General features: G+C 37.8%; 1 pseudogene; it reads right to left on the bottom strand.

The window, feature by feature from the left end:
* Nucleotides 1-550: 550 nt before the first annotated feature.
* Nucleotides 551-1,463, bottom strand: Gm12142 (annotated as a pseudogene).
* Nucleotides 1,464-10,710: the final 9,247 nt, after the last annotated feature.

Raw genomic sequence — 10,710 nt, 5'->3', positions numbered from 1 at the left:
AAACACCAACACCCTTGGGTTAGTTGTGTGCCATGATTTGAAATCTAGAACGTTCGGAATGTTAGTCTTTCCTTTTTTTCACAATGACAAAGAGGATTACAAGATGTGTTAATCTTGTGGTCATGTTAGCCCAGTGTCAGACAAGACAGAGGAAAGGACTTCACCGAATCCAAATATAAACATACCATCTGGTGCAATATAAAGTCAGTTATTCCTTGGTATGCTGTGAATCTACCACAGATGTTGGGTGTCTGACAGGTATGAACCAAAGGCAAACTTTATTCCTTCTTTATTTTTTAACTAGGCAAAGAATTTTATTAACCTTTTCTAAACTTTTTTCCCCAGGCCTCTTCAGCTTAATTTGCCGCAAAGAATGAATTAGGTATAATCAAAAACTGAAAAGAGTGGCAGTGTCCGGGCAGCTTGGGCTTAAATATTAGAGATCTAGATTTTATCAGATACATAATAAACAAAAAAAATTAAAAAGCAGTCATGATATAAAATAGCAACTTCTTCTGCAAGTGTCACCTTCTTCAGAAGTTGCCTCAATTCAGTTTGCCTCATTCTTAGAAGCCTCAACAAAATTCTCCATCAGATCTGGAACTTTGTAGCAAACCTACATGAACTGGATATTTCTGGAAGGCAGGCTGCGGCTGAAAGAGACTTAGAAGGCGAGAAAAGATAATGAAGCCAAGACAAATTTTTCTGATCAAGGCCCGCGAGTTTACTAAGAGAGTGTGCTTATAAGAGGGAAGGCCCATTCCACCCCCACCCCACCCTCACCCCACCCTCCACCAGTCCATTCTTGGTGCCTGGAGCCATTCTGTCAGCACTTGGTCGCCAGGTTGGTTGCTTATTCAGGAATGTCTCAGGAAGACAGGTTCAGCCTCTTGGCAGGTAGCAGAAGAGCAGGACAGTTGTCACTTCAAAAGGAGCCAGCCAAGTCAGAAACCTGCACCGCAGGTGGCCCCACCTCAGTGAGGACAAGGTCTGTACCAGCCCGCTTTAGACTGGGGGAGGCTACAATTGAACTTCATCATCCTCATCCTCTCCAGGAACAAGTGGTGCTTTTTTTGTCCACAGACTGGGCAGAGCTTCAGCCCGTTTCCTTAAACAGCCACACTGTCTGCACCAAGTTGGGTTAGGATGCTGGGTATTATTTCTGTCTGCTGCTGCGTCTCAGCGTGGCCTGTAATGGTGAAGGTGTTTGCTGCCAGAGTCGCCTGAACTTTAGGATTGTTAAAATGGATCCTTGTTCCTTGGTTTGTAAACATGTTCACTTCTTCAGTACCAGAGATATTGTTTACCCCTAACTTCTTTAAGGAGAACTGTAGTCTTTTATCGTCTGCTGTGATTGTTCTGTGAATCGCCGTCTTCTTTCTATGAGCGGTTCCTTTCCCACCAATGCACACTTGTGCGTGTAGTTAGGCGAGTTTTTCCTGGTTCAGGATCTTTTCTTTCATCTTGTCAGAGTAGAAATGGGGCCCCGTGGGGAACTAAGGTTCACGTTCAGGGGTCTCGGACAGACCAGCTAAGATAAGGCGCACACACGCGGGGACGCAAGGTGGCAGCTGACTTTTCTCCTTCTTTAGGCATACTTGGCCACATTAGGAAAGTTGGAGATTTTCTTTTATTGTTTCCTTATTTATTTTTTAAAGGTAAATTATTTATTTATGTATTTTATGTACGTAAGTACTCTGTCTTCATGCACAACAGAAGAAGCCATCACATCCCATTGCAGAGGGTCGTGAGCCACCATGTGGTTTTTGGGAATTGACCATAGGACCTTTGGAAAAGCAACTAATACTCTTAACCACTAAGCTGTCTCCCAAGCCCCAGATTCCTTATTTTTAAAATATACTTTGTGTACCAGTTGAAGCTACTTAATAGTCCCATTATGATTATCACACTTGCCACCTCATCTCTCTTCCCTATCTATTGTCACAATTTTGTCGGTAAAGATGATATTAAAGCAAACTCACTTACAAAATGTAACTAAGACAAGCCACAATGTAAGTCATGTATATTTTCTGAAACAAGCAAGAAAATTCTCAGTGGAAAAGGAAACAGTTGGTATCTTATTAGGAGTCACTCCTCACTGCCATATCCAGGGATCCACCCCATAATCAGCTTCCAAATGCTGACACCATTGCATACACTAGCAAGATTTTACTGAAAGGACCCAGATGTAGCTGTCTCTTGTGAGACTATGCCGGGGCCTAGCAAACACAGAAGTGGATGCTCACAGTCAGCTAATGGATGGATCACAGGGCTCCCAATGGAGGAGCTAGAGAAAGTACCCAAGGAGCTAAAGGGATCTTCAACCCTATAGGTGGAACAACATTATGATCTAACCAGTACCCCTGAGCTCTTGACTCTAGCTGCATATGTATCAAAAGATGGCCTAGTCGGCCATCACTGGAAAGAGAGGCCCATTGGACACGCAGACTTTGTGTGCCCCGGTACAGGGGAACGCCAGGGCCAAAGGGGGGGAGTGGGTGGGTAGGGGAGTGGGGGTGGGTGGGTAAGGGGGACTTTTGGTATAGCATTGGAAATGTAAATGAGCTAAATACCTAATAAAAAATGGAAAAAAAAAAAAAAAAAGGAGTCACTCCTCCCTCCAAAGTTGCAACAATAAGTTCATGAAGTTGCTATCCCTTTCTACCACAACCTGTGTTCATATACTAATTGTCACTAAAAGGCAGTGAAGTGCAGGGAATTCTGGGAATTGGATAAAGTGGCTACATTCTTTAGGAACAAAAACAAACAAACAAACAAACAAACAAACAAACAAACAAAGATTCCCCTTTCAATGCCAAAATAGATCTCTTAGAATGGAAATCTTAACCAAACTCACCTTCTCTTGACCAAGTTCTTTGTTCTAGCCCTAGATGGCCTACCTGTCTGCCTGTCTGAGAAGAAGGTGGCCATGAACAGAGACAACATGTGTCATATGATCAGAGTTAAGTCAAAGGTATGTAGTAAGGGACTGGTGCGTATGAATGATAGCAACAAGGCCAGAAAGACATAAATTCTTTGATCATGTCCATCCATATTATAGTCCAAATTTCACAAAAACAGGACATTTGAAAAGAGTTTATGGCTAGGTAATAAATTTAAGGTGAAATCTCAATATGTAGAGCAGAAAAGGGATCTACACTGTATTCACAAAAACTTGTATTTAGTTCTTTCTTCCAGAAATTGTAAGCTGCATAGTTCTTAGAAAATTGATATCTTATCTTTAGAGAAGCTTCCTCCTGAAACAGAAAGGAACAAACACAGAGACCCACACACAGACATTTCTCAGAGTGTGAGAGACCTTGGCACATGCAGCCCTAAATGAGATGTTACCACCAAGTCCCTCCCCTTAAAGGTCAAGGAGCAGAGCAGAAGAGGAAGAAGAAAGAGTCTAAGAGCAGCTAGAATGGATGGAAGACAACAAGAAAATTAGTCCCTATGTCTGATCTCCAAAGACTGAAGCAGCAGGCAGAGGGCCTGCACACATCTCTACCCGTCCATCTACGCTTATGTTGTGGCTTTCAGTGTAATATTTTTATGGGATTCCTGAGCAAAAAAAAAAAAAAAAAAAGATCTCTGACTCTCTGCCTTGTCTTTGGCTCTTTTCCTTGTTGGTTTATCTTGCCCAACTTTGATGTGACAGTTTTTGTTTTGTTGTATTGAATTGTTTTGTTATTTTGTTTTTTTAATGAGTGAATGAAAGAACTAAAACCTACACACTGTGGTAAAGGTTTAAAACTGAACTGTCACTTAAACCTGCTGGGAGAGGGAAAATCAGTTTCCTCTAATGAAGTGACACAGGGTATAGAATCCACTCCAGGACTGGTATCATGTTTAGGAGCACTTGACCAACAGATAACTGAACCCCACAGTTTTTGCATCCTTTTATTTGGTTACAGTTCGGTAGTTTGGGTTTATTTTTCTTTTTGGGTGTGGGTGTGATTTTACTTTTGTTTTCTTGGTGTTAAGGGGTTTATTGTTGTATTGAGTTTTATTTCTATTTTGAGAAGGAAATTGAAGCTGGGTGGGTAGAAGGGGCAGAGGATCTGAAGGACCCTGATACTGGGGAAGAATATAATCAGAATATATTTGAATTTAAATTTTGTCTTAAATAATGAAAAAATTAAAATTAAAATCTTTCTTTGATTAATATTATATTTTTTGATTTTTATTTATTTCTTTTAAGAATTATTGGGTATTTTATTTATTTACATTTCAAATGTTAATATTATCTTTTTAATATCTCTAGTTGCATAGGCAACTATGCAACTTTTTAATATCTCTAGTTGTATATGTTGTTTGAAATTATTTACCTAACAACTTCCATCACAGGATTAAGAACACTGATTCTAATGAAAATGCAAACGACTTTGATCTTTATTGTATAGCTGAGAGTATGCCAGCGCCAGGGGGAGTGATTGTATGTTATAGCACATGGTGTTGATACTTTCTTTCCACTGTTAACTGGGTCTCAGGCATTGAACTCAGGCTTTTAGACTTGACAAAAACACTTTAGATTTTGAAACTCAGTTTTTCATTAGGTTCAGATGATGTTTTTCTAGGCATATAGTATGATAGGAGAAAGTTTTGAGAGAATGTTATGAACATCAAAGTCCTGGCTAGTGCCATACATCTGTATCCAGTATTCAGATCCCATGGTGGGGTGGGAATCAAATTTAAGGCCAGACAGGGCTACAAAGCAAGCATTTTGAAACAAACAAACAAACAAACAAAAATGTAATGTAACACTGTTGCCTGGAGTCCTACTTTTTCATAACATTTTGGCTAGGCAAGTGAGTAACTTGAAAAATCCTGAGCAGTACAAATGAAAATTACATGTTGTCATTAAGAAAAACATTTACACATTGTATACAGAGTACTGAACTCCACTCCCAGTACTTAAGTCTCCATTAGTCAATATACCCTAAATATCCAAGGTTACAATAGGTTGTAAACTCCTTGCTAGTCACAATGGCTTGAACATTACTTTCCTTTACTCTATAAAGTCTCACTTAAGACCTTCACTTAAGGTTCACTAGGCATAGCTTCTGGTCCTCTCTAAAATCTTGTCTCTTTTCCCCAACATAAGAAGTTCAAAACAAAGTTCTATGTTGGTCAAGTTTACCTACTTTAGGACAACTGCTGACTTCATTACACATCTCTGGGAATCCATCCTGCTCCTGAATTTGTGTATATTATCTTTCAGTAACTGCAACTTTAAAAGCAAGCTTTACTATGCATAAGAAAAAAATTGTGCATATGTTGTCATTGAAGATCACATCCAGAACATTGAACACGCTGACTGGTGTTCCACTAAGCACCATAAGCACCCCCACCCCCATACATACATACATATGTATGTGTACATGTGTATATATGTATGCATATATGAATATATGAACTTATGAATAGAATTTCATTTTATACATATATACACATAGGTATATATGTATGTATATATTTACACAAAATGCAAAACAAATTGATAACCTAATTGCATATTGGAATTGAACCAGGATCTGTAAAATGAGATTACTGTGGTGTCATTCAAGCCTGGAATGTATGAAATGCAACATCTATCAGCCTCTCAATAAGATGGGCATTACTATTGTTGATATTATAGAAACTATTATTTACTGATTAAATTAGGACTCAGACGATTATTTAGGGAAGCATGAAGCATAGCAAGCCGCTGTATTTGTTTCAACACAAAATCCAAGCACATGCAATTGGAAAGGGGGTCAAGGAGTGTTGTGTTATATTTTCTAAAAGATTAAGACACAAGAAATCATGAAAACAAATTAGCAATATTAAGTTTAAATCCAAAAGAATAAAAAGAGAAATGTTTAATATTTGAAGTTGTTGTTTAGATGCTTTGAAATGGAGGGGCATATGCTTTAGTTTTGCTACGCTCTCTGGTCGAGTCAACTGGACAAGCCGAGAGGCTTAAAAGTCACTCATGAGGCAAAAGAGTTTCAAGGAAGCTCTCCTCCTGGAGTCTAGCGCTCCCTACCCATACAGTAATTTTTCATTCCCACGTTCCATTCCCGCGTTAGTTTAGTGTATGGATCCACGTGCTCTCTTTCATTTATTTTCCTATCATAAGTGCCTTTTAAGATTGAATTCTGACATAGCTAAAGCCGTCCGCCAGTGTTCCAACAGTCCTAGTTCGTCCTTAGCAAGACCTTGGGTTTGGAATTCAGTATTGCCCCTGGTATTACACTATCTCTTTGAGTAAAAGTTAGGTCACTGCCCTTCACAGGAATTTACCATCACTAAGGAAGAAAGAAGTTTCTGACCGTAGGAGAAACCAGAATAGATATTTAGAATTATAGCTGAGTTACACCTATATACAGGAATTTACAATGGTTTAGGAAGTAGATCCAGCTGTGGTTTTAGAGTATTGCATTATTCATGAGATGGTTAGCTAGAACGGAACTCCCTAGTTAGAACCATGACTTGGGTGTGAAAGCCCTTGCCCTAGGAGTGAAAAGTTCTCACACCTGGCTTCTAAGACTATAGCTGACCTTAGATAGGGCTGACTTTGTCTCAGTTATTTTATTGCCCAGTTCCTGCCAGTCTTTGCGTTTTCATTTCCTCTGTTCTGTGTAAGAGTCATTAAGCATCCGGTTACCTCATTTGTACCTTGTGGGTATGTCACCCAACTACCTTGTTGTCTTCTGCATAAAAAGTCTGATGTTCGATTTGAAAAATTACATTCAGATTCCACACAAACTCTCCTGCGTGTGTGTCTGTCTGTCATCCATCCACGCTTTGCCCACCCGCGTCGAGAGACCCCGTTCCACGCAGACACTGGGACCTAGAAGGTCTGCGGCAAGTTTGAAATAGCAATTTGTTTAATCACTTGCAGCAGTTGTCTTACAATGATAGAATGGCACCCACATGAGGTACAGACAAAGATTTCACACTTACAAGACTATGTATCAGATTGGAGTAGGGCCATCATTTCCTTCAGGTAAAATTCATTTCTTTTGCATGAAAACTGCCAGTGCATTTTGTTTTTCAATCCAACATTTCTAGTGGAAATAATTTATGGTAATGCAAGCAGATATCACAGGGCATGTAAGAAACAGTAATAAATTTGTGTCTCAAATGAGAAACATTGGAGCATTGACAATAGCAAGATGGTCCTTTGGAAGCAGAGCAAGTAGGTCTCATTATTTTTCCACACTGATCAACAAGGGATTTGACTGAAAGGGGGTGGTAAAAGGAGTGGAGTTTTAGCTTTGACTTTCTTTTCCTCCACTGAGACAATCACTGCCGGGTCAATTAGTCTCCCCAAATCCAGAGACAAAATTGTATGCAGTTTAATTTTAAGGCCTTGTTAGACCAAGTGTGAAGCAGCAGAAGTCTGCCAGCTCTGTGACAACAATGGACTGTTGTGTGATTTTTTTTTTTTTTTTACCTTTCTATTCTGTTCTGAGTTTGAAGCCATTTGAATTAAGGAGTCTATAAAAGATAATTGCAAATCTCCTATTTTGAGATGCACACTATTAATAAGGTTTACACCCTAAGAAGTTGAGTTACAATATTTAGTCACTTAGATATTGATATGTTTTGGCACACAAGTTCATCTTTCAATTGCATAGCAAGCTTTCATTGAAATGACTGATTACCTAGAAATAGAACAGTTGAATGTGTGGTTCTGAGACTATCCTGAGTGTATAATAATTTATCTAATAAAGACTATTATTTCAAAATTAAAGAAAAATATATTTTTGTACATTTTTTCTGATGGTTCCTATTCTGACTTAAGAAAGAATTGGGTCTAATAACTCATAACACTTATATACCACAAATATATTTACACTAACCAAAGCAGATATCACAACTAGTTTATTACTAAGTCCTATTGAACTTAGCCAGACTGAGCCTTAGAAATTATTTTTATCCCAGACTCAAATCTCTTCTAAAGCCCACATCCTGACACCTATTACTAGGACCCACTGTCACAAACAGTGACCTTAGCATAGGAGAAATAGAAACCAGAATGGAACAAAACATAAATGTACAATGTAAAAGTATTCAGTCCTCAAAATTGTGATCAAGAGAATTAAATGAAATTGAACATAATGCATTTCCTCAGGCCAGAGATGGACATTTGATTTTATGAAGATCATCTTGCAAATGTTTCTCCTGATTAAGCATGTGATATCACTGCTTGGTAAGGAGGAAATAATGTGACTGCATGGTGTTTTATGATGCTCATTACCAACAACTCAGCATGCACCTAAATGGCCCCTAAGAAAAACGAATATTGTGCTCAATTGCTGTTTCTCTGGCAAATAATAAATACAGCAAGAGTGTTGAATGTCTCTGAGGGAAAAGAATCTACGATGCTCATGGGTCTAATAGCACTTTTCTGCATATATTTTCTTTCTGTATCCCTCGAGCTTGTCACAAGCATTAGCAGAAACACACTGGTCCATCACAGCATCATTTCTGCCATACATTCACTTTCTAGAAGACTGTTAACGATGAACGTTTTAATGGATAAGAGGCTGAAATGCCTGCTCTTCTAGTCATACCTTTTAGAATTCCATAAAGTTATAGTAGATTCTGGGGGAATACTGGTGAGTAATGGGATAACTTGGCTTCTGCCATGCCCCTGTGCAACAAGAGGCTTCCAGAATGTCTTTCCATTGCATAGGAATACATATGAAAAGAATATGCCAATATGGTCAAGGTCAGATTCTGAGCACTATTAACAAAGATGTATCATTTAAGAATTTATAAATGTATGTTTATGGACAAGACTTGGTGCATTCAGTTTGGTACAGAGAGAAGCAAAACGTGTACTTATAGTATGTTACACATACAGAATACTTTTTTTAAAATGACAAAGAACAGACTATGCTCTGAGTTCTATAAATATTCACATATTCAAAAGGTTTTAATAACCTGGTATTTTACCTATGTTCACATGTTTTATTTGACACATACTATGTATAATGTATAATCAGCAGTACTATGGTATAATTATCCTTTGTGTAGCTTTTTTCTGTAGTCTGATGATGTTCTGTATCTTCTAAAGTTTGCACCGGGCACAAACAACATAAAATTATGATATTTCCCTGGAGAGCTGAACCTTTCTGTCACAACTATCTGCTTTCCAATGATCTTTTGGTTTCTGGTAAACTTTCTTCTTTTAGTCTAACTTTTAAAGATCATTTTAGTTATTAGTATTCTCTTATATTCCTTCTTCAAATTTGAACATCAGTGCTGACTTTTTATTTTAAGTGAATCTCTGAGACACAACATGGAGTTTAATTTTTATTCCTATACCTTTAGTTTTCTCTGTCACATAGGAAATTTATTCTCTTCACTACTATCATATGGCTCAGCCAGTAAAGGCACATGCCACTACCCTGGACAACTTGATTTTAATACCCAAGTATCATATGTTGGATATGAAGAACTGACATTAACAAGTTGTCTTCTGACATCCATAGTGAACACTGCAATGTCCATATACACATATATAAAATAAATAAATAATGTAATAACTAATAAAGAATATGTTCCAGATAAGTGAAAGCATTTCTAATATCACTTGTGAAAAAATATATTACCTGTTATTCTACTTTCTAGACATTTTTATCCTCTATTCTAGATATGAAATGGATGAAATTTATAATTTGTTGCCAAAATCTTTATGGTTACACACGCGAGAAGCTTTAAATATTCCATTTTATATTTTCATATAATTTTTAAAATCAATCAGGGATGAAAGGAGAGGAGAGAAGAGGGAAATAGATAGGAGGAGAGAGAACAGAAAGGCAGGGAAGATGGGGAGAGGAAGGGAAAGAGAGAAGAGAGAAAAGTTGAATTTAAATATTGAACACTAAGCATTGGTTTTGAAAAGGACTTTTGTTTAGCACTCTTTGCCCGGTATCTTGGACTTTCAGTCACCTTTTCTTGCCTGAAACTCTTTCTTGAATGAGGAGGCGAGGTTGTCAATCTTTCTCGACATTTTTTTTTTACCTTGTCTTTAGCTTTTCCACTTTTGTTAAGGACAGCTCTGTAGTTGTAAGTTTTCAGCCTGGCAGATCCATTCTGTGCACACTCTGATGATAGTACTTAGGAGGTTGATCCCTCCTATCATTTTCCGCTAGATTTCAAGCCTGCTATACTGCCAGAAGCAACATTATTTTACTTTATGATTTAGTTTTTCATCCAGTGTTTTCTCCAGAGAACTCTAGAATCAGGGGCAGATGACAGCCACATCAGGGTTTTATTCCCTCATGTTCAATGATTTAATTTTATTAAGTAGTTTTCTAGTGGCTTCCAGGCACTCCATAAATTGTTTATAATTTGATTGTTGAATTTACTAAGAAATTCTTAGGTAGCTTGAAGATTTTTAAAGTTTACTTTGCCATCCAAAAAGAGTAGAGGAAGCCTGACTGTGGGAAATTTTGAAAAGATAGAAAAAGATTGCTGAATTAATTATCCCTTGAATTTAAAATGACAGTAATCATTTACCCAGAGAAACTCACTAAATTCAGACAACAAATATACAAGATCAGATGCCATTAGTGTTTCTGTCCTATGAATGAAGACCGTAGGTTTCTAAAGCAGAGTGACATTTGACTCCCAGAAAAATCTGTTCATTCTTTGGTTTTCTTCATTTAATGGGGGACCAACATTTCTGTGTCTTTCAAGGACAAGAAT

This window comes from Mus musculus, chromosome 11, assembly GCF_000001635.26.
Source record: "Mus musculus strain C57BL/6J chromosome 11, GRCm38.p6 C57BL/6J".
NCBI lineage: Eukaryota > Metazoa > Chordata > Mammalia > Rodentia > Muridae > Mus > Mus musculus.
Note: the sequence above shows the minus strand (reverse complement) of the source record. Positions and strands in the feature narration are given on the sequence as shown.